We start from the raw sequence: 23546 nt of genomic DNA, 5'->3' as shown, positions 1-23546 counted from the left end.
CTCCAAGTTTTTTAAACTCAGCCATTATACTAGCAAACACTCAGTGTACCTAGTGGCATCCTATACGTGGCTATTGGACTTTGCTATAGTCCCACTAGTGCAAAGACATTAGCAGAGCACATCTGCCTGCATTGCACACTCCAAGTTTTTTAAACTCAGCCATTATACTAGCAAACACTCAGTGTACCTAGTGGCATCCTATACGTGGCTATTGGACTTTGCTATAGTCCCACTAGTGCCAAGACATTTGCAGAGCGCATCTGCCTGCGTTGCACACTCCAACTAATTATAACGAAGCCATTATACTAGCACACACTCAGTGTACCTAGTGGCATCCTATACGTGGCTATTGGACTTTGCTATAGTCCCTCTAGTGCCAAGACATTTGCAGAGCGCATCTGCCTGCGTTGCACACTCCAACTAATTATAACGAAGCCATTATACTAGCACACACTCAGTGTACCTAGTGGCATCCTATACGTGGCTATTGGACTTTGCTATAGTCCCTCTAGTGCCAAGACATTTGCAGAGCGCATCTGCCTGCGTTGCACACTCCAACTAATTATAACGAAGCCATTATACTAGCACACACTCAGTGTACCTAGTGGCATCCTATACGTGGCTATTGGACTTTGCTATAGTCCCTCTAGTGCCAAGACATTTGCAGAGCGCATCTGCCTGCGTTGCACACTCCAACTAATTATAACGAAGCCATTATACTAGCAAACACTCAGTGTACCTAGTGGCATCCTATACGTGGCTATTGGACTTTGCTATAGTCCCTCTAGTGCCAAGACATTTGCAGAGCGCATCTGCCTGCGTTGCACACTCCAACTAATTATAACGAAGCCATTATACTAGCAAACACTCAGTGTACCTAGTGGCATCCTATACGTGGCTATTGGACTTTGCTATAGTCCCACTAGTGCAAAGACATTAGCAGAGCACATCTGCCTGCATTGCACACTCCAAGTTTTTTAAACTCAGCCATTATACTAGCAAACACACAGTGTACCTAGTGGCATCCTATACGTGGCTATTGGACTTTGCTATAGTCCCACTAGTGCCAAGACATTTGCAGAGCGCATCTGCCTGCGTTGCACACTCCAACTAATTATAACGAAGCCATTATACTAGCACACACTCAGTGTACCTAGTGGCATCCTATACGTGGCTATTGGACTTTGCTATAGTCCCACTAGTGCCAAGACATTTGCAGAGCGCATCTGCCTGCGTTGCACACTACAACAAATTATAACGAAGCCATTATACTAGCAAACACTCAGTGTACCTAGTGGCATCCTATACGTGGCTATTGGACTTTGCTATAGTCCCACTAGTGCCAAGACATTTGCAGAGCGCATCTGCCTGCGTTGCACACTCCAACTAATTATAACGAAGCCATTATACTAGCAAACACTCAGTGTACCTAGTGGCATCCTATACGTGGCTATTGGACTTTGCTATAGTCCCACTAGTGCCAAGACATTTGCAGAGCGCATCTGCCTGCGTTGCACACTCCAACTAATTATAACGAAGCCATTATACTAGCAAACACTCAGTGTACCTAGTGGCATCCTATACGTGGCTATTGGACTTTGCTATAGTCCCACTAGTGCCAAGACATTTGCAGAGCGCATCTGCCTGCGTTGCACACTCCAACTAATTATAACGAAGCCATTATACTAGCACACACTCAGTGTACCTAGTGGCATCCTATACGTGGCTATTGGACTTTGCTATAGTCCCACTAGTGCCAAGACATTTGCAGAGCGCATCTGCCTGCGTTGCACACTCCAACTAATTATAACGAAGCCATTATACTAGCACACACTCAGTGTACCTAGTGGCATCCTATACGTGGCTATTGGACTTTGCTATAGTCCCACTAGTGCCAAGACATTTGCAGAGCGCATCTGCCTGCGTTGCACACTACAACAAATTATAACGAAGCCATTATACTAGCAAACACTCAGTGTACCTAGTGGCATCCTATACGTGGCTATTGGACTTTGCTATAGTCCCACTAGTGCCAAGACATTTGCAGAGCGCATCTGCCTGCGTTGCACACTCCAACTAATTATAACGAAGCCATTATACTAGCACACACTCAGTGTACCTAGTGGCATCCTATACGTGGCTATTGGACTTTGCTATAGTCCCACTAGTGCCAAGACATTTGCAGAGCGCATCTGCCTGCGTTGCACACTACAACAAATTATAACGAAGCCATTATACTAGCAAACACTCAGTGTACCTAGTGGCATCCTATACGTGGCTATTGGACTTTGCTATAGTCCCACTAGTGCCAAGACATTTGCAGCACGTCTGCCTGCGTTGCACACTCCAACGAATTATAACTAAGTTACATTGTCAGGGATATTTATTCTTTATTATTCTGCTGTTAATAAAGCTAGACCACCACTGCAATCTTCACCACCTCTCAATTTTTACTACCACATTTTCAGTCCACAATCTTGTCGCAATCAACATGAGTGGCAAAATGACAGATGCTGGTGGAAAGGGGAAGAGGCGTGGTGGAAAAGGCAAAAAAGGTTTTGTCAGTGGGGAAGGTGGCAAAGCTCCATTATCATCTGCTGAAGATAGACCATCTACTAGCAAAAGTAAGATGTCTACTACTTATTGTGGACAATCCGATGTGCTCCCTTTTTTACGGACACGAACAAGAGGAACAAAGGTAGATGATGGGCAAAAAAGGAAAATGCTTGAATGGATCTCAAGTGGTCCAACAAGTGCCCTCTCAGCCACTTCAAGTACCGCATCCAAAAAACACCATTCCTCTGAGTTGTCATCCCAATCACACTTGATTTCTCCCAGCTCTGAAGTCTCCATCAGCCCTGCACAGTATGGTGGAACTGAGATGGCTGAGTCTGCAGAGCTGTTCAGTCACACTATAGCCTGGGAATCAGAGGTCTGCTCCCAAGCTACAGTGAGTACAGAACATGAAATGGTCTGCAGTGATGCCCAGAACCTTTGTGACTCAGATTCAGGCCGTGAGGACCAAGTTTCTGAGCATAATGTTGACCCTTTGTCACAAACTGTAACACCTGTGGTTATAGACAATGAGGAACATACTGATGAAGATGAGACGCAGATACCCGATTGGGATGACAACTTAAATATTCGGTCAGGGCAAGAAGAGGCTCGGTCTGAGGGGGAGGGGAGTGCAAACACAACAATTGATGATGACGTTCCAGATCCCACCTACTGTCAACCCCCAGTCAGGCACTCGAGGAGGTCAACAGAGGCGGTGGAGGAGGATGCAACCGACGACGAAGTTACCTTGCGCCTTCCTGGACAGAGTCGGAGCACTGGTAGCACGTCTACAACTGCATCCTCAGCCACCACTCTGCCTATGAGCATTATTCGGGGTGGATCAACAGGTCGCATGGCCTCTAAGCCTTGCCTAGCCTGGGCCTTTTTTCACATCGAAAAAGATCGCCCAACTCATGTGATATGTAACATTTGTCATGATTCTGTTAGTAGAGGTCAAAACCTCAGCAGTTTGACAACTTCTTCCATGAATCGTCACATGAATAAATATCATAAGTCCCGGTGGGAAGCTCACCGTGCTGCAATGCCGGCTAGCGGAGCGAACCATCCACCGCCCGCCCCTTCCAGTGCATCCGCGCGCTCTTCATCTTCTAGGACTGTGGGGACAGCTGTCACACCTGTTTTTCCACGCAAAACTTCCACCACTGTAACCGCAACAGGCAGTTTGCTTGTAAGGTCGTCAGTTGGTTTGGAAGGGGAAACAAGTGAGTGTGTACAGCTCTCTCAGACATCGATAGCACCAACGTTGGATGAAGGCAACATCATGTCTCCGCCTGCACTTTCCTCACAAACCTGCATTTTTCCAGGGACACCCTACTCAACACCGTCTACACACAGCAGCCAGATCTCTGTCCCTCAGATGTGGTCAAATAAAAGGCCACTTCCTCCGACCCATGACAAAGCTAAGAGGTTGACTCTATCCCTCTGTAAGCTGTTGGCTACCGAAATGCTGCCTTTCCGCCTAGTGGACACACAGGATTTTAGAGACCTTATGTCTGTCGCTGTGCCCCAGTACCAGATGCCTAGTCGCCACTACTTCTCTAAGAAAGGTGTGCCCGCGCTACACCAGCATGTCGCACACAACATCACCGCTTCCTTGAGAAACTCTGTGTGTGAACGGGTGCATTTCACCACCGATACTTGGACCAGTAAGCATGGACAGGGACGTTACATGTCGCTGACTGGGCACTGGGTAACTATGGTGATAGATGGTGAAGGGTCTGCTGCACAAGTCTTGCCGTCCCCACGACTTGTGTGTCAATCCTCTGTCTGTCCAAGTTCCGCCACAGCTTCTGCATCCTCCACCTCATCTGGGTCCTCCACCTCCGCCCCAAGCCTGCCTGGTCAGGCCACCAGCGTTCTCACTGCGCAGAAGGAATCACGCACGCCTCATTACTATGCTGGCAGCCGAGCGCAACGGCATCAGGCGGTCTTTAGCTTGACATGTCTTGGTAATAAGAGTCACACAGCTGAGGAGTTGTGGTCAGCTCTGCGGTCCGAGTTTAATAAATGGTTGTCTCCACTCAACCTGCAGCCTGGTAAGGCCGTGTGCGACAATGCTGCAAACCTGGGTGCGGCCCTTCGCCTGGGCAAGGTGACACACGTACCTTGTATGGCTCACGTGTTGAACCTTGTCGTGCAGCAATTTTTAACACACTATCCCGGCCTAGATGGCCTTCTGAACAGGGCACGAAAACTGTCTGCTCACTTCCGGCGTTCAAGCGCCGCAGCTGAGCGACTTGCATCGCTCCAGAAGTCTTTCGGCCTGCCGGTTCATCGCCTGAAATGCGATGTGGCGACACGCTGGAATTCAACTCTACACATGTTACAGCGACTGTGGCAGCACCGCAGAGCCCTGGTGCAATACGTCATGACGTATAGCCTGGGCCAACGAGATGCAGAGGTGGGGCAGATCACCCTGATGGAGTGGTCTCAGATCAAGGACCTATGCACCCTTCTGCACAGTTTCGACATGGCGACGAATATGTTTAGCTCTGACAATGCCATTATCAGCATGACAATTCCAGTCATTTACATGCTGGAGCACACGCTAAACACTATTCGGAGTCAGGGGGTGGGACAACATGAAGGGGAGGAACTACAGGAGGATTCATATGTGCAAGGGACAACAACATCACCAAGATCCAGACGTTCATCATCACCAACGCAGCAGGCATGGGACCATGGGGAACAGGGATCGACAAGGGCGCATAGTAGCAGGCGAAATGTTGAGCAAGGTGCAGGAGAACATGAAGAAATGGAGGACGAACTGTCCATGGACATGGAAGACTCAGCGGATGAGGGAGACCTTGGTCAAATTTCAGTTGAAAGAGGTTGGGGGGAGATGTCAGAGGAAAAAAGAACGGTTAGCACCTCTATGCCACAAACACAGCGTGGACTTGGTCCGCATGGCTGCGCAAGACACATGAGTGCCTTCTTGTTGCACTACCTCCAACATGACAGTCGTATTGTCAAAATTAGAAGTGATGATGACTACTGGATTGCCACACTATTAGATCCCCGGTACAAGTCCAAATTTTGTGACATAATTCCAGCCATAGAAAGGGACGCACGTATGCAGGAGTATCAGCAGAAGCTGTTACTCGATCTTAGCTCGGCTTTTCCACCAAACAACCGTGCAGGTGCAGGGAGGGAATCTCCCAGTTGTAACTTGACAAACATGGGACGGTCTCGTCATCTTCACCAGTCTACCCGTACCAGTAGGACCGTATCTGGTGCCGGTAACAGCAATTTTATGGAATCTTTTCATAATTTTTTTAGACCCTCTTTTGCAAGGCCACCAGAGACAACAAGTCTGACACATACTCAACGGCTGGAGAGGATGATACAGGAGTATCTCCAAATGAACATCGATGCCATGACTGTGCAACTGGAGCCTTGCTCCTTTTGGGCTTCAAACATAGAAAAATGGCCAGAGCTCTCCAGTTACACCTTGGAGATTTTGTCGTGTCCAGCTGCCAGCGTTGTCTCTGAACGTGTATTCAGTGCTGCTGGGTGTTTGCTGACAGATAAGCGCACGCGTCTGTCCAGTGACAATGTGGACAGACTGACGTTCATCAAAATGAACAAGTCATGGATCCAGAAGGAATTTACTACCCCTGTGTCATCCTGGGGAGAGTAAATGCTTGTGGATTTGGAATGTGCTTGATGCAAATCAAAACATCCTGTTTGCAACTAGGGCCCAAGTGCTGCCACTGATGGGGTGGGTGTCTGTGTGGCCCAATTTTTGGAAAAAAGGGAGACTCCGCTTGGAGTAACCCTTGCTTGCTGTGTTTTTAAAAGAAGCCAAGATGAACAGAGCTGGGATCAGGAAAGACTTTGCTACCTACCCCGGTGTCATCCTGGGGACGGATAAGAATGGCGTATTTTTGAATGTGCTTGATGCAAATCTAGCTGTGAAGTGTACAACTGGGGCACAACTGCTGCCACTGAAGGGGTGGGTGTGTGTGGGCCCAATTTTTGGAAAAAAGGGAGACTCCGCTTGGAGTAACCCTTGCTTGCTGTGTTTTTAAAAGAAGCCAAGATGAACAGAGCTGGGATCAGGAAAGACTTTGCTACCTACCCCGGTGTCATCCTGGGGACGGATAAGAATGGCGTATTTTTGAATGTGCTTGATGCAAATCAAAACATCCTGTTTGCAACTAGGGCCCAAGTGCTGCCACTGATGGGGTGGGTGTCTGTGTGGCCCAATTTTTGGAAAAAAAGGGAGACTCCGCTTGGAGTAACCCTTGCTTACATTGTTTTTAAAAGAAGCCAAGATGAACAAGTCATGGATCAGCAAAGACTTTATCTACGTACCCCGGTGTCATCCTGGGGACGGATAAGAATGGCGTATTTTTGAATGTGCTTGATGCAAATCAAAACATCCTGTTTGCAACTAGGGCCCAAGTGCTGCCACTGATGGGGTGGGTGTCTGTGTGGCCCAATTTTTGGAAAAAAGGGAGACTCCGCTTGGAGTAACCCTTGCTTGCTGTGTTTTTAAAAGAAGCCAAGATGAACAGAGCTGGGATCAGGAAAGACTTTGCTACCTACCCCGGTGTCATCCTGGGGACGGATAAGAATGGCGTATTTTTGAATGTGCTTGATGCAAATCTAGCTGTGAAGTGTACAACTGGGGCACAACTGCTGCCACTGAAGGGGTGGGTGTGTGTGGGCCCAATTTTTGGAAAAAAGGGAGACTCCGCTTGGAGTAACCCTTGCTTGCTGTGTTTTTAAAAGAAGCCAAGATGAACAGAGCTGGGATCAGGAAAGACTTTGCTACCTACCCCGGTGTCATCCTGGGGACGGATAAGAATGGCGTATTTTTGAATGTGCTTGATGCAAATCTAGCTGTGAAGTGTACAACTGGGGCACAACTGCTGCCACTGAAGGGGTGGGTGTGTGTGGGCCCAATTTTTGGAAAAAAGGGAGACTCCGCTTGGAGTAACCCTTGCTTGCTGTGTTTTTAAAAGAAGCCAAGATGAACAGAGCTGGGATCAGGAAAGACTTTGCTACCTACCCCGGTGTCATCCTGGGGACGGATAAGAATGGCGTATTTTTGAATGTGCTTGATGCAAATCAAAACATCCTGTTTGCAACTAGGGCCCAAGTGCTGCCACTGATGGGGTGGGTGTCTGTGTGGCCCAATTTTTGGAAAAAAAGGGAGACTCCGCTTGGAGTAACCCTTGCTTACATTGTTTTTAAAAGAAGCCAAGATGAACAAGTCATGGATCAGCAAAGACTTTATCTACGTACCCCGGTGTCATCCTGGGGACGGATAAGAATGGCGTATTTTTGAATGTGCTTGATGCAAATCAAAACATCCTGTTTGCAACTAGGGCCCAAGTGCTGCCACTGATGGGGTGGGTGTCTGTGTGGCCCAATTTTTGGAAAAAAGGGAGACTCCGCTTGGAGTAACCCTTGCTTGCTGTGTTTTTAAAAGAAGCCAAGATGAACAGAGCTGGGATCAGGAAAGACTTTGCTACCTACCCCGGTGTCATCCTGGGGACGGATAAGAATGGCGTATTTTTGAATGTGCTTGATGCAAATCTAGCTGTGAAGTGTACAACTGGGGCACAACTGCTGCCACTGAAGGGGTGGGTGTGTGTGGGCCCAATTTTTGGAAAAAAGGGAGACTCCGCTTGGAGTAACCCTTGCTTGCTGTGTTTTTAAAAGAAGCCAAGATGAACAGAGCTGGGATCAGGAAAGACTTTGCTACCTACCCCGGTGTCATCCTGGGGACGGATAAGAATGGCGTATTTTTGAATGTGCTTGATGCAAATCTAGCTGTGAAGTGTACAACTGGGGCACAACTGCTGCCACTGAAGGGGTGGGTGTGTGTGGGCCCAATTTTTGGAAAAAAGGGAGACTCCGCTTGGAGTAACCCTTGCTTGCTGTGTTTTTAAAAGAAGCCAAGATGAACAGAGCTGGGATCAGGAAAGACTTTGCTACCTACCCCGGTGTCATCCTGGGGACGGATAAGAATGGCGTATTTTTGAATGTGCTTGATGCAAATCAAAACATCCTGTTTGCAACTAGGGCCCAAGTGCTGCCACTGATGGGGTGGGTGTCTGTGTGGCCCAATTTTTGGAAAAAAAGGGAGACTCCGCTTGGAGTAACCCTTGCTTACATTGTTTTTAAAAGAAGCCAAGATGAACAAGTCATGGATCAGCAAAGACTTTATCTACGTACCCCGGTGTCATCCTGGGGACGGATAAGAATGGCGTATTTTTGAATGTGCTTGATGCAAATCAAAACATCCTGTTTGCAACTAGGGCCCAAGTGCTGCCACTGATGGGGTGGGTGTCTGTGTGGCCCAATTTTTGGAAAAAAGGGAGACTCCGCTTGGAGTAACCCTTGCTTGCTGTGTTTTTAAAAGAAGCCAAGATGAACAGAGCTGGGATCAGGAAAGACTTTGCTACCTACCCCGGTGTCATCCTGGGGACGGATAAGAATGGCGTATTTTTGAATGTGCTTGATGCAAATCAAAACATCCTGTTTGCAACTAGGGCCCAAGTGCTGCCACTGATGGGGTGGGTGTCTGTGTGGCCCAATTTTTGGAAAAAAAGGGAGACTCCGCTTGGAGTAACCCTTGCTTACATTGTTTTTAAAAGAAGCCAAGATGAACAAGTCATGGATCAGCAAAGACTTTATCTACGTACCCCGGTGTCATCCTGGGGACGGATAAGAATGGCGTATTTTTGAATGTGCTTGATGCAAATCAAAACATCCTGTTTGCAACTAGGGCCCAAGTGCTGCCACTGATGGGGTGGGTGTCTGTGTGGCCCAATTTTTGGAAAAAAGGGAGACTCCGCTTGGAGTAACCCTTGCTTGCTGTGTTTTTAAAAGAAGCCAAGATGAACAGAGCTGGGATCAGGAAAGACTTTGCTACCTACCCCGGTGTCATCCTGGGGATGGATAAGAATGGCGTATTTTTGAATGTGCTTGATGCAAATGTAGCTGTGAAGTGTACAACTGGGGCACAAGTGCTGCCACTGAAGGGGTGGGTGTGTGTGTGGCCCAATTTTTGGAAAAAAGGGAGACTCCGCTTGGAGTCACCTTGCGGTGTTTTACATGATTTTAGAAGGGCGTGCCATGCCTATATCTGTGTGTCCTCCTCTTTTTCCTTGTCCAGCTGTTTTGTTTTCGCATGAGTATATGTCCTTGTCACTTTCCAATGTGTTTGAGTTGTTTGTCACCTTTAGGACACCTTTGAGGGTGTTTTCTAGGTGTTTTTCTGTGTTTGTGATTGCCTGCCATTGTTTCCTATGCAGTTCGAGTTCGGTTCGTCGAACGTTCGACGAACCGAACTCGAACGGGAGGTCCGTTCGGCGAACCAACCTCAAGCCGAGCCGCGACCGGTTCGCTCATCTCTACTGGAGAACCACGAACCACGAACCGCGCTCAACTCTACTGGGGATTGAACCCAGGACCTTCTGCGTGTTAAGCAGACGTGATGACCACTACACTATGAAACCTGACGAAAAGTTACTGTGTATTGGCTAGCAGAGCAGAATTGTGACTGACGGGGCCTTTTTATTGCTGAAGGAAAGTATTTTTGGTTAATGAAACATTTCCAATTATTATTACATATTTTACCAGTTTTATTCCTACAAAGGGATTTTGCTTAAATTGAAGTTTATATTGAATGTGTTACTTTTTTCTCCATAGTTTGGCCTTTTGCTTTTGTATTTATGGGAACTATATATTTTGAAACAAAAAGGATTTTTATAATATGGGATTATGTTTTCTGCTAAAATGGTCATTAAAAAAGAAACCCAAAATCGTAGTTCTCTTTGTGATGGAAGCCAAAATGTATTTTCATTTGGCAACAAAACCAAGAATTTCACATATTACAAGTCGATAGGAAATTACTTCAACACCAAAAACAGATTGGTTTCACTGGGGATTGAACCCAGGACCTTCTGCGTGTGAAGCAGACGTGATGATGACTACACTATGAAATTTTTGAAAACCTGCAAAGTAATGGCAATTAGAGACGAGTTTTGACCGCCAGGGAAAAAAAAAACAAATTCGTACCTCTGTTGGGGATGGAAGCCAAAACATCCCATCATTCAGCAACAAAGCCAAGAACTTCATATATTGTAGTTCAATTGAGTATTATTTCAACACCAAGAACAGATTGGTTTTACTGGGGTTTGAACGCAGGACCTTCTGCGTGTTAAGCAGACGTGATGACCACTAATCTATGAAACCTGATGGAAAGTTACAGTGTATTGGCTAGCAGAGCAGAATTGTGACTGACGGGGCCTTTTTATTGCTGAAGGAAAGTATTTTTGGTTAATGAAACATTTACAATTTTTATTACATATTTTACCAGTTTTATTCCTACAAAGGGATTTTGCTTAAAAGGAAGTTTACATTGAATGTGTTACTTTTTTCCACATAGTTTATTTGTTTGCTTTTGTATTTAAAGGAACTATATCTTTTGAAACAAACAGGATTTTTATAATATGGGATTATGTTTTCTGCTAAAATGGTCAATAAAAAAGAAACCCAAAATCGTAGTTCTCTTGGTGATGGAAGCCAAAATATATTATCAGTTGGCAACAAAACAAAGAATTTCATATGTTACAGGTTGATAGCAAATTACTTCAACAGCGAGAACGGCTTGTTTTTACTGGGGATTGAACCCAGGACCTTCTGCGTGTGAAGTAGACGTGATGACGACTCCACTATGAAACCTGTGAAATCCTGCAAAGTAATGGCATTTAGAGACGAGTTTTGACCGCTAGGGGAAAAAAAAATAATAATTTGTAGTTCTGTTTGTGATGGAAGCCAAAACATCCCGTCATTCGGCAACAAAGCCGAGAACTTCATATATTGTAGTTGGATAGCGTATTATTGCAACACTAAGAACAGATTGATTTCACTGGGGATTGAACCCAAAACCTTCTCCGTGTTAAGCAGACGTGATGACCACTACACTATGAAACCTGACGAAAAGTTACTGTGTATTGGCTAGCAGAGCAGAATTGTGACTGACGGGGCCTTTTTATTGCTGAAGGAAAGTATTTTTGGTTAATGAAACATTTACAATTATTATTACATATTTTACCAGTTTTATTTCTACAAAGGGATTTTGCTTAAATTGAAGTTTATATTGAATGTGTTACTTTTTTCTCCATAGTTTGGTCTTTTGCTTTTGTATTTATGGGAACTATATATTTTGAAACAAATAGGATTTTTATAATATGGGATTATGTTTTCTGCTAAAATGGTCAATAAAAAAGAAACCCAAAATCGTAGTTCTCTTTGTGATGGAAGCCAAAATGTATTGTCATTTGGCAATGAAACCAAGAATTTCACATATTACAAGTCAATAGGAAATTACTTCAACACAAAAAACAGATTGGTTTTACTGGGGATTGAACCCAGGACCTTCTGCGTGTGAAGCAGACGTGATAACCACTACACTATGAAACCTTTGAAATTCCGCAAAGTAATGGCAATTAGAGACGAGTTTTGACCGCCAGGGAAAAAAAAACAAATTCGTAGCTCTGTTGATGATGGAAGCTAAAACATCCCGTTATTCGGCAACAAAGCCAAGAACTTTATATACTGCAGGTTGATAGGGGATTATTTCAACACCAAGAACACATGGGTTTCACTGGGGATTGAACCCAGGACCTTCTGCGTGTAAAGCAGACGTGATTTCCTCTACACTATGAAACCTTTGAAAGCCTGCAAAGTAATGGCAATTAGAGACGAGTTTTGACCGCCAGGGGAAAAAAAAACAAATTCGTAGCTCTGTTAGGGATGGAAGCCAAAACATACCATCATTCGGCAACAAAGCCAAGAACTTCATATATTGTAGTTTAATTGAGTAATATTTCAATGCCAAGAACAGATTGGTTTTACTGGGGATTGAACGCAGGACCTTCCGCGTGTTAAGCAGACGTGATGACCACTACTTTATGAAACCTGATGGCAAGTTACTGTGTATTGGCTAGCAGAGCAGAATTGTGACTGACGGGGCCTTTTTATTGCTGAAGGAAAGTATTTTTGGTTAATGAAACATTTACAATTTTTATTACATATTTTACCAGTTTTATTCCTACAAAGGGATTTTGCTTAAAAGGAAGTTTACATTGAATGTGTTACTTTTTCCACATAGTTTAGTTGTTTGCTTTTGTATTTAAAGGAACTATATATTTTGAAACAAACAGGATTTTTATAATATGGGATTATGTTTTCTGCTAAAATGGTCAATAAAAAAGAAACCCAAAATCGTAGTTCTCTTGGTGAGGGAAGCCAAAATATATTGTCAGTTGGCAACAAAACCAAGAATTTCATATATTACAGGTTGATAGCAAATTACTTCAACAGCGAAAACGGCTTGTTTCTACGGGGGATTGAACCCAGGACCTTCTGCGTGTGAAGTAGACGTGATGACCACTCCACTATGAAACCTGTGAAATCCTGCAAAGTAATGGCATTTAGAGACGAGTTTTGACCGCCAGGGGAAAAAAAAAAAAATAATTTGTAGTTCTGTTTGTGATGGAAGCCAAAACATCCCGTCATACGGCAACAAAGCCGAGAACTTCATATATTGTAGTTGATAGCGTATTATTTTATCACTAAGAACAGGTTGGTTTCACTTGGGATGGAACCCAGGACCTTCTGCGTGTTAAGCAGACGTGATGACCACTACACTATGCAACCTGACAATAAGTTACTGTGTATTGGCTAGCAGAGCAGAATTGTGACTGACGGGGCCTTTTTATTGCTGAAGGAAATTATTTTTGGTTAATGAAACATTTACAATTATTATTACATATTTTACCAGTTTTATTCCTACAAAGGGATTTTGCTTAAATTGAAGTTTATATTGAATGTGTTACTTTTTTCTCCATAGTTTGGTCTTTTGCTTTTGTATTTATGGGAACTATATATTTTGAAACAAATAGGATTTTTATAATATGGGATTATGTTTTCTGCTAAAATGGTCAATAAAAAAGAAACCCAAAATCATAGTTCTCCTTGTGATGGAAGCCAAAATGTATTGTCATTTGGACACGAAACCAAGAATTTCCCATATTACAAGTCGATAGGAAATTACTTCAACACCAAAAACAGATTGGTTTCACTGGGGATTGAACCCAGGACCTTCTGCGTGTGAAGCAGACGTGATGACCACTACACTATGAAACCTTTGAAATCTTGCAAAGTAATGGCAATTAGAGACGAGTTTTGACCGCCAGGGGAAAAAAAACAAATTCGTAGCTCTGTTGGTAATGGAAGCTAAAACATCCAGTTATTCGGCAACAAAGCCAAGAACTTTATATACTGCAGGTTGAAAGGGGATTATTTCAACACAAGAACACATGGGTTTCACTGGGGATTGAACCCAGGACCTTCTGCGTGTAAAGCAGACGTTATTTCCACTACACTATGAAACCTTTGAAAGCCTGCAAAGTAATGGCAATTAGAGACGAGTTTTGACCGCCAGGGAAAAAAAAACAAATTTGTAGCTCTGTTGGGGATGGAAGCCAAAACATCCCATCATTCGGCAACAAAGCCAAGAACTTCATATATTGTAGTTTAAATGAGTAATATTTCAACACCAAGAACAGATTGGTTTTACTGGGGATTGAACGCAGGACCTTCTGCGTGTTAAGCAGACGTGATGACCACTACTCTATGAAACCTGATGGAAAGTTAATGTGTATTGGCTAGCAGAGCAGAATTGTGACTGACGGGGCCTTTTTATTGCTGAAGGAAAGTATTTTTGGGTAATGAAACATTTACAATTTTTATTACATATTTAACCAGTTTTATTCCTACAAAGGGATTTTGCTTAAAAGGAAGTTTACATTAAATGTGTTACTTTTTTCCACATAGCTTAGTTGTTTGCTTTTGTATTTAAAGGAACTATATATTTTGAAACAAAAAGGATTTTTATAATATGGGATTATGTTTTCTGCTAAAATGGTCAATAAAAAAGAAACCCAAAATCGTAGTTCTCTTGGTGATGGAAGCCAAAATATATTATCAGTTGGCAACAAAACAAAGAATTTCATATGTTACAGATTGATAGCAAATTACCTCAACAGCGAAAACTGCTTGGTTTTCCTGGGGATTGAACCAAAGACCTTCTGCGTGTGAAGTAGACGTGATGACGACTCCACTATGAAACCTGTGAAATCCTGCAAAGTAATGGCATTTAGAGACGAGTTTTGACCGCCAGGGGAAAAAAAAAAATAATTTGTAGTTCTGTTTGTGATGGAAGCCAAAACATCCCGTCATTCGGCAACAAAGCCGAGAACTTCATATATTGTAGTTGGATAGCGTATTATTTCAACACTAAGAACATATTGGTTTCACTGGGGATTGAACCCAGGACCTTCTGCGTGCTAAGCAGACGTGATGACCACTACACTATGAAACCTGACGAAAAGTTACTGTGTATTGGCTAGCAGAGCAAAATTGTGACTGACGGGGCCTTTTTATTGCTGAAGGAAAGTATTTTAGGTTAATGAAACATTTACAATTTTTATTACATATTTTACCAGTTTTATTCCTACAAAGGGATTTTGCTTAAAAGGAAGTTTATGGGAACTATATATTTTGAAACAAATAGGATTTTTTTAATATGGGATTATGTTTTCTGCTAAAATGGTCAATAAAAAAGAAACCCAAAATCGTAGTTCTCTTTGTGATGGAAGCCAAAATGTATTGTCATTTGGCAACGAAACCAAGAATTTCACATATTACAAGTCGATAGGAAATTACTTCAACACCAAAAACAGATTGGTTTCACTGGGGATTGAACCCAGGACCTTCTGAGTGTGAAGCAGACGTGATGACCACTACACAATGAAACCTTTGAAAGCCTGCAAAGTAATGGCAATTAGAGACGAGTTTTGACCGCCAGGGAAAAAAAAACAAATTCGTAGCTCTGTTGGGGATGGAAGCCAAAACATCCCATCATTCGGCCACAAAGCCAAGAACTTCATATATTGTAGCTTAATTGAGTATTATTTCAACACCAAGAACAGATTGGTTTTTCTGGGGATTGAACGCAGGACCTTCTGCGTGTTAAGCAGACGTGATGACCACTACTCTATGAAACCTGATGGAAAGTTACTGTGTATTGGCTAGCAGAGCAGAATTGTGACTGACGGGGCCTTTTTATTGCTGAAGGAAAGTATTTTTGGTTAATGAAACATTTACAATTTTTATTACATATTTTACCAGTTTTATTCCTACAAAGGTATTTTGCTTAAAAGGAAGTTTACATTGAATGTGTTACTTTTTTCCACATAGTTAGTTGTTTGCTTTTGTATTTAAAGTAACTATATATTTGGAAACAAACAGGATTTTTATAATATGGGATTATGTTTTCCGCTAAAATGGTCAATAAAAAAGAAACCCAAAATCGTAGTTCTCTTAGTGAGGGAAGCCAAAATATATTATCAGTTGGCAACAAAACCAAGAATTTCATATATTATAGGTTGATAGCAAATTACTTCAACAGCGAAAACGGCTTGTTTTTACTGGGGATTGAACCCAGGACCTTCAGCGTGTGAAGTAGATGTGATGACCACTCGACTATGAAACTTGTGAAATCCTGCAAAGTAATGGCATTTAGAGACGAGTTTTGACCGCCAGGGGAAAAAAAATAATAATTTGTAGTTCTGTTTGTGATGGAAGCCAAAAAATCCCGTCATACGGCAACAAAGCCGAGAACTTCATATATTGTAGTTGGATAGCGTATTATTTCAACACTAAGAACAGATTGGTTTCACTGGGGATTGAAACCAGGACCTTCTGCGTGTGAAGCAGATGTGATGACCACTACACTTTGAAACATTTGAAATCCTGCAAAGTAATGGCAATTAGAGACAAGTTTTGACCGCCAGGGGAAAAAAAACAAATTCGTAGCTCTGTTGGTGATGGAAGCTAAAACATCCCGTTATTCGGCAACAAAGCCAAGAACTTTATATACTGCAGGTTGATAGGGGATTATTTCAACACCAAGAACACATGGGTTTCACTGGGGATTGAACCCAGGACCTTCTGCGTGTAAAGCAGACGTGATTTCCACTACACTATGAAACCTTTGAAAGCCTGCAAAGTAATGGCAATTAGAGACGAGTTTTGACCACCAGAGAAAAAAAAAACAAATTCGTAGCTCTGTTGGGGATGGAAGCCAAAACATCCCATCATTCGGCAACAAAGCCAAGAACTTCATATATTGTAGTTTAATTGAGTATTATTTAAACACCAAGAACAGAATGGTTTTACTGGGGGTTGAACGCAGGACATTCTGCGCGTTATGCAGACGTGATGACCACTACTCTATGAAACCTGATGGAAAGTTACTGTGTATTGGCTAGCAGAGAAGAATTGTGACTGACGGGGCCTTTTTATTGCTGAAGGAAAGTATTTTTGGTTAATGAAACATTTACAATTTTTATTACATATTTTACCAGTTTTATTCCTACAAAGGGATTTTGCTTAAAAGGAAGTTTACATTGAATGTGTTACTTTTTTCCACATAGTTTAGTTGTTTGCTTTTGTATTTAAAGGAACTATATATTTTGAAACAAACAGGATTTTTATAATATGGGATTATGTTTTCTGCTAAAATGGTCAATAAAAAAGAAACCCAAAATCGTAGTTCTCTTGGTGAGGGAAGCCGAAATATATTATCAGTTGGCAACAAAACCAAGAATTTCATATATTACAGGTTGATAGCAAATTACTTCAACAGCAAAAAAGGCTTCTTTTTACTGGGGATTGAACCCAGGACCTTCTGCGTGTGAATTAGACGTGAAGACCACTCCACTATGAAACCTGTGAAATCCTGCAAAGTAATGGCTTTTAGAGACGAGTTTTGACCGCCAAGGGAAAAAAAAAAAAATAATTTGTAGTTCTGTTTGTGATGGAAGCCAAAATATACCGTCATTCGGCAACAATGCCGAGAACTTCATATATTGTAGTTGGATAGCGTACTATTTCAACACTAAGAAAAGATTGGTTTCACTGGGGATTGAACCCAGGACCTTCTGCGTGTAAAGCAGACGTGATGACCACTACACTATGAAACCTGACGAAAAGTTACTGTGTATTGGCTAGCAGAGCAGAATTGTGACTGACGGGGCCTTTTTATTGCTGAAGGAAAGTATTTTTGGTTAATGAAACATTTACAATTATTATTACATATTTTACCAGTTTTATTCCTACAAAGGGATTTTGCTTAAATTGAAGTTTATATTGAATGTGTTACTTTTTTCTCCATAGTTTGGTCTTTTGCTTTTGTATTTATGGGAACTATATATTTTGAAACAAATAGGATTTTTATAATATGGGATTATGTTTTCTGCTAAAATGGTCAATAAAAAAGAAACCCAAAATCGTAGTTCTCTTTGTGATGGAAGCCAAAATGTATTGTCATTTGGCAACGAAACCAAGAATTTCACAAATTACAAGTCGATAGGAAATTACTTCAACACCAAAAACAGATTGGTTTCACTGGGGATTGAATCAAGGACCTTCTGCGTGTGAAGCAGACGTGATGACCACTACACTATGAAACCTTTTAAATTCTGCAAAGTAATGGCAATTAGAGATGAGTTTTGACCGCCAGGGAAAAAAAAAACAAATTCGTAGCTCTGTTGGGGATGGAAGCCAAAACATCTCATCATTCAGCAACAAAGCCAAGAACTTCATATATTGTAGTTTAATTGAGTATTATTTCAACACCAAGAACAGATTGGTTTTACTGGGGATTGAACGCAGGACCTTCTGCGTGTTAAGCAGACGTGATGACCACTACTCTATGAAACCTGATGGGAAGTTACTGTGTATTGGCTAGCAGAGCAGAATTGTGACTGACGGGGCCTTTTTATTGCTGAAGGAAAGTATTTTTGGTTAATGAAACATTTACAATTTTTATTACATATTTTACCAGTTTTATTCCTACAAAGGGATTTTGCTTAAAAGGAAGTTTACATTGAATGTGTTACTTTTTTCCACATAGTTTAGTTGTTTGCTTTTGTATTTAAAGGAACTATATATTTTGAAACAAACAGGATTTTTATAATATGGGATTATGGTTTCTGCTAAAATGGTCAATAAAAAAGAAACCCAAAATCGTAGTTCTCTTGGTGAGGGAAGCCGAAATATATTATCAGTTGGCAACAAAACCAAGAATTTCATATATTACAGGTTGATAGCAAATTACTTCAACAGCAAAAAAGGCTTGTTTTTACTGGGGATTGAACCCAGGACCTTCTGCGTGTGAAATAGACGTGAAGACCACTCCACTATGAAACCTGTGAAATCCTGCAAAGTAATGGCTTTTAGAGACGAGTTTTGACCGCCAAGGGAAAAAAAAAAAAATAATTTGTAGTTCTGTTTGTGATGGAAGCCAAAACATACCGTCATTCGGCAACAATGCCGAGAACTTCATATATTGTAGTTGGATAGCGTACTATTTCAACACTAAGAAAAGATTGGTTTCACTGGGGATTGAACCCAGGACCTTCTGCGTGTAAAGCAGACGTGATGACCACTACACTATGAAACCTGACGAAAAGTTACTGTGAATTGGCTAGCAGAGCAGAACTGTGACTGACGGCGCCTTTTTATTGCTGAAGGAAAGTATTTTTGGTTAATGAAACATTTACAATTATTATTACATATTTTACCAGTTTTATTCCTACAAAGGGATTTTGCTTAAATTGAAGTTTATATTGAATGTGTTACTTTTTTCTCCATAGTTTGGTCTTTTGCTTTTGTATTTATGGGAACTATATATTTTGAAACAAATAGGATTTTTATAATATGGGATTATGTTTTCTGCTAAAATGGTCAATAAAAAAGAAACCCAAAATCGTAGTTCTCTTTGTGATGGAAGCCAAAATGTATTGTCATTTGGCAACGAAACCAAGAATTTCACAAATTACAAGTCGATAGGAAATTACTTCAACACCAAAAACAGATTGGTTTCACTGGGGATTGAATCAAGGACCTTCTGCGTGTGAAGCAGACGTGATGACCACTACTCTATGAAACCTTTTAAATTCTGCAAAGTAATGGCAATTAGAGATGAGTTTTGACCGCCAGGGAAAAAAAAAACAAATTCGTAGCTCTGTTGGGGATGGAAGCCAAAACATCTCATCATTCAGCAACAAAGCCAAGAACTTCATATATTGTAGTTTAATTGAGTATTATTTCAACACCAAGAACAGATTGGTTTTACTGGGGATTGAACGCAGGACCTTCTGCGTGTTAAGCAGACGTGATGACCACTACTCTATGAAACCTGATGGGAAGTTACTGTGTATTGGCTAGCAGAGCAGAATTGTGACTGACGGGGCCTTTTTATTGCTGAAGGAAAGTATTTTTGGTTAATGAAACATTTACAATTTTTATTACATATTTTACCAGTTTTATTCCTACAAAGGGATTTTGCTTAAAAGGAAGTTTACATTGAATGTGTTACTTTTTTCCACATAGTTTAGTTGTTTGCTTTTGTATTTAAAGGAACTATATATTTTGAAACAAACAGGATTTTTATAATATGGGATTATGGTTTCTGCTAAAATGGTCAATAAAAAAGAAACCCAAAATCGTAGTTCTCTTGGTGAGGGAAGCCGAAATATATTATCAGTTGGCAACAAAACCAAGAATTTCATATATTACAGGTTGATAGCAAATTACTTCAACAGCAAAAAAGGCTTGTTTTTACTGGGGATTGAACCCAGGACCTTCTGCGTGTGAAATAGACGTGAAGACCACTCCACTATGAAACCTGTGAAATCCTGCAAAGTAATGGCTTTTAGAGACGAGTTTTGACCGCCAAGGGAAAAAAAAAAAAATAATTTGTAGTTCTGTTTGTGATGGAAGCCAAAACATTCCGTCATTCGGCAACAATGCCGAGAACTTCATATATTGTAGTTGGATAGCGTACTATTTCAACACTAAGAAAAGATTGGTTTCACTGGGGATTGAACCCAGGACCTTCTGCGTGTAAAGCAGACGTGATGACCACTACACTATGAAACCTGACGAAAAGTTACTGTGAATTGGCTAGCAGAGCAGAACTGTGACTGACGGCGCCTTTTTATTGCTGAAGGAAAGTATTTTTGGTTAATGAAACATTTACAATTATTATTACATATTTTACCAGTTTTATTCCTACAAAGGGATTTTGCTTAAATTGAAGTTTATATTGAATGTGTTACTTTTTTCTCCATAGTTTGGTCTTTTGCTTTTGTATTTATGGGAACTATATATTTTGAAACAAATAGGATTTTTATAATATGGGATTATGTTTTCTGCTAAAATGGTCAATAAAAAAGAAACCCAAAATCGTAGTTCTCTTTGTGATGGAAGCCAAAATGTATTGTCATTTGGCAACGAAACCAAGAATTTCACAAATTACAAGTCGATAGGAAATTACTTCAACACCAAAAACAGATTGGTTTCACTGGGGATTGAATCAAGGACCTTCTGCGTGTGAAGCAGACGTGATGACCACTACACTATGAAACCTTTTAAATTCTGCTAAGTAATGGCAATTAGAGATGAGTTTTGACCGCCAGGGAAAAAAAAAACAAATTCGTAGCTCTGTTGGGGATGGAAGCCAAAACATCTCATCATTCAGCAACAAAGCCAAGAACTTCATATATTGTAGTTTAATTGAGTATTATTTCAACACCAAGAACAGATTGGTTTTACTGGGGATTGAACGCAGGACCTTCTGCGTGTTAAGCAGACGTGATGACCACTACTCTATGAAACCTGATGGGAAGTTACTGTGTATTGGCTAGCAGAGCAGAATTGTGACTGACGGGGCCTTTTTATTGCTGAAGGAAAGTATTTTTGGTTAATGAAACATTTACAATTTTTATTACATATTTTACCAGTTTTATTCCTACAAAGGGATTTTGCTTAAAAGGAAGTTTACATTGAATGTGTTACTTTTTTCCACATAGTTTAGTTGTTTGCTTTTGTATTTAAAGGAACTATATATTTTGAAACAAACAGGATTTTTATAATATGGGATTATGATTTCTGCTAAAATGGTCAATAAAAAAGAAACCCAAAATCGTAGTTCTCTTGGTGAGGGAAGCCAAAATATATTATCAGCTGGCAACAAAACCAAGAATTTCATATGTTACAGGTTGATAGCAAATTACTTCCCATCATTCATCAACAAAGCCAAGAACTTCATATATTGTAGTTTAATTGAGTATTATTTCAACACCAAGAACAGATTGGTTTTACTGGGGATTGAACCCAGGACCTTATGCGTGTTAAGCAGACGTGATGACCACTACTCTATGAAACCTGATGGGAAGTTACTGTGTTTTGGCTAGCAGAGCAGAATTGTGACTGACGCGGCCTTTTTATTGCTGAAGGAAAGTATTTTTGGTTAATGAAACATTTACAATTTTTATTACATATTTTACCAGTTTTATTCCTACAAAGGGATTTTGCTTAAAAGGAAGTTTACATTGAATGTGTTACTTTTTTCCACATAGTTTAGTTGTTTGCTTTTGTATTTAAAGGAACTATATATTTTGAAACAAACAGGATTTTTATAATATGGGATTATGTTTTCTGCTAAAATGGTCAATAAAAAAGAAACCCAAAATCGTAGTTCTCTTGGTGATGGAAGCCAAAATATATTATCAGTTGGCAAAAAAAGAAAGAATTTCATATGTTACAGGTTGATAGCAAATTACCTCCCATCATTCGGCAACAAAGCCAAGAGCTTCAAATATTGTAGTTTAATAGAGTATTATTTCAACACCAAGAACAGATTGGTTTTACTGGGGATTGAACGCAGGACCTTCTGCGTGTTAAGCAGACGTGATGAGCACTACTCTATAAAACCTGATGGAAAGTTACTGTGTATTGGCTAGCAGAGCAGAATTGTGACTGACCGCGCCTTTTTATTGCTGAAGGAAAGTATTTTTGGTTAATGAAACATTTACAATTATTATTACATATTTTACCAGTTTTATTCCTACAAAGGGATTTTGCTTAAATTGAAGTTTATATTGAATGTGTTACTTTTTTCTCCATAGTTTGGTCTTTTGCTTTTGTATTTATGGGAACTATATATTTTGAAACAAATAGGATTTTTATAATATGGGATTATGTTTTCTGCTAAAATGGTCAATAAAAAAGAAACCCAAAATCGTAGTTCTCTTTGTGATGGAAGCCAAAATGTATTGACATTTGGCAACAAAACCAAGAATTTCACAAATTACAAGTCGATAGGAAATTACTTCAACACCAAAAACAGATTGGTTTCACTGGGGATTGAATCCAGGACCTTCTGAGTGTGAGAAGCAGACGTGATGACCACTACACTATGAAACCTTTGAAATTCTGCAAAGTAATGGCAATTAGAGATGAGTTTTGACCGCCAGGGGAAAAAAAACAAATTCGTAGCTCTGTTGGTGATGGAAGCTAAAACATCCCATTATTCGGCAACAAAGCCAAGAACTTTATATACTGCAGGTTGATAGGGGATTATTTCAACACCAAGAACACATGGGTTTCACTGGGGATTGAACCCAGGACCTTCTGCGTGTAAAGCAGACGTGATTTCCACTACACTATGAAACCTTTGAAAGCCTGCAAAGTAATGGCAATTAGAGACGAGTTTTGACCGCCAGGGAAAAAAAAAAAACAAATTCGTAGCTCTGTTGGGGATGGAAGCCAAAACATCCCATCATTCAGCAACAAAGCCAATAACTTCATATATTGTAGTTTAATTGAGTATTATTTCAACACCAAGAACAGATTGGTTTTACTGGGGATTGAACGCAGGACCTTCTGCGTGTTAAGCAGACGTGATGACCACTACTCTATGAAACCTGATGGGAAGTTACTGTGTATTGGCTAGCAGAGCAAAATTGTGACTGACGGGGCCTTTTTATTGCTGACGGAAAGTATTTTTGGTTAATGAAACATTTACAATT

The 23546-nt window shown here is 41.0% G+C and overlaps 7 non-coding genes across 7 annotated transcripts; all 7 read right to left on the bottom strand.

Annotated features, from left to right (window-relative positions):
- Window positions 1–13676: 13676 nt before the first annotated feature.
- TRNAV-CAC (transfer RNA valine (anticodon CAC)) lies at window positions 13677–13749 on the bottom strand. The gene has a single exon. It is a non-coding gene; the product is annotated as a tRNA-Val (tRNA).
- Window positions 13750–14913: 1164 nt separating this feature from the next.
- On the bottom strand, window positions 14914–14986 carry TRNAA-AGC (transfer RNA alanine (anticodon AGC)). The gene has a single exon. It is a non-coding gene; the product is annotated as a tRNA-Ala (tRNA).
- A 1600-nt stretch (window positions 14987–16586) lies between these two features.
- Window positions 16587–16659, bottom strand: TRNAV-UAC (transfer RNA valine (anticodon UAC)). Its single transcript has one exon. It is a non-coding gene; the product is annotated as a tRNA-Val (tRNA).
- Window positions 16660–17578: 919 nt separating this feature from the next.
- TRNAV-UAC (transfer RNA valine (anticodon UAC)) lies at window positions 17579–17651 on the bottom strand. The gene has a single exon. It is a non-coding gene; the product is annotated as a tRNA-Val (tRNA).
- A 1408-nt stretch (window positions 17652–19059) lies between these two features.
- Window positions 19060–19132, bottom strand: TRNAV-UAC (transfer RNA valine (anticodon UAC)). The gene has a single exon. It is a non-coding gene; the product is annotated as a tRNA-Val (tRNA).
- Window positions 19133–20540: 1408 nt separating this feature from the next.
- TRNAV-UAC (transfer RNA valine (anticodon UAC)) lies at window positions 20541–20613 on the bottom strand. The gene has a single exon. It is a non-coding gene; the product is annotated as a tRNA-Val (tRNA).
- A 2504-nt stretch (window positions 20614–23117) lies between these two features.
- Window positions 23118–23190, bottom strand: TRNAV-UAC (transfer RNA valine (anticodon UAC)). The gene has a single exon. It is a non-coding gene; the product is annotated as a tRNA-Val (tRNA).
- Window positions 23191–23546: the final 356 nt, after the last annotated feature.

The sequence above is a fragment of the Anomaloglossus baeobatrachus genome, chromosome 2, assembly GCF_048569485.1.
Source record: "Anomaloglossus baeobatrachus isolate aAnoBae1 chromosome 2, aAnoBae1.hap1, whole genome shotgun sequence".
Lineage (NCBI taxonomy): Eukaryota > Metazoa > Chordata > Amphibia > Anura > Aromobatidae > Anomaloglossus > Anomaloglossus baeobatrachus.
Note: the sequence above shows the minus strand (reverse complement) of the source record. Positions and strands in the feature narration are given on the sequence as shown.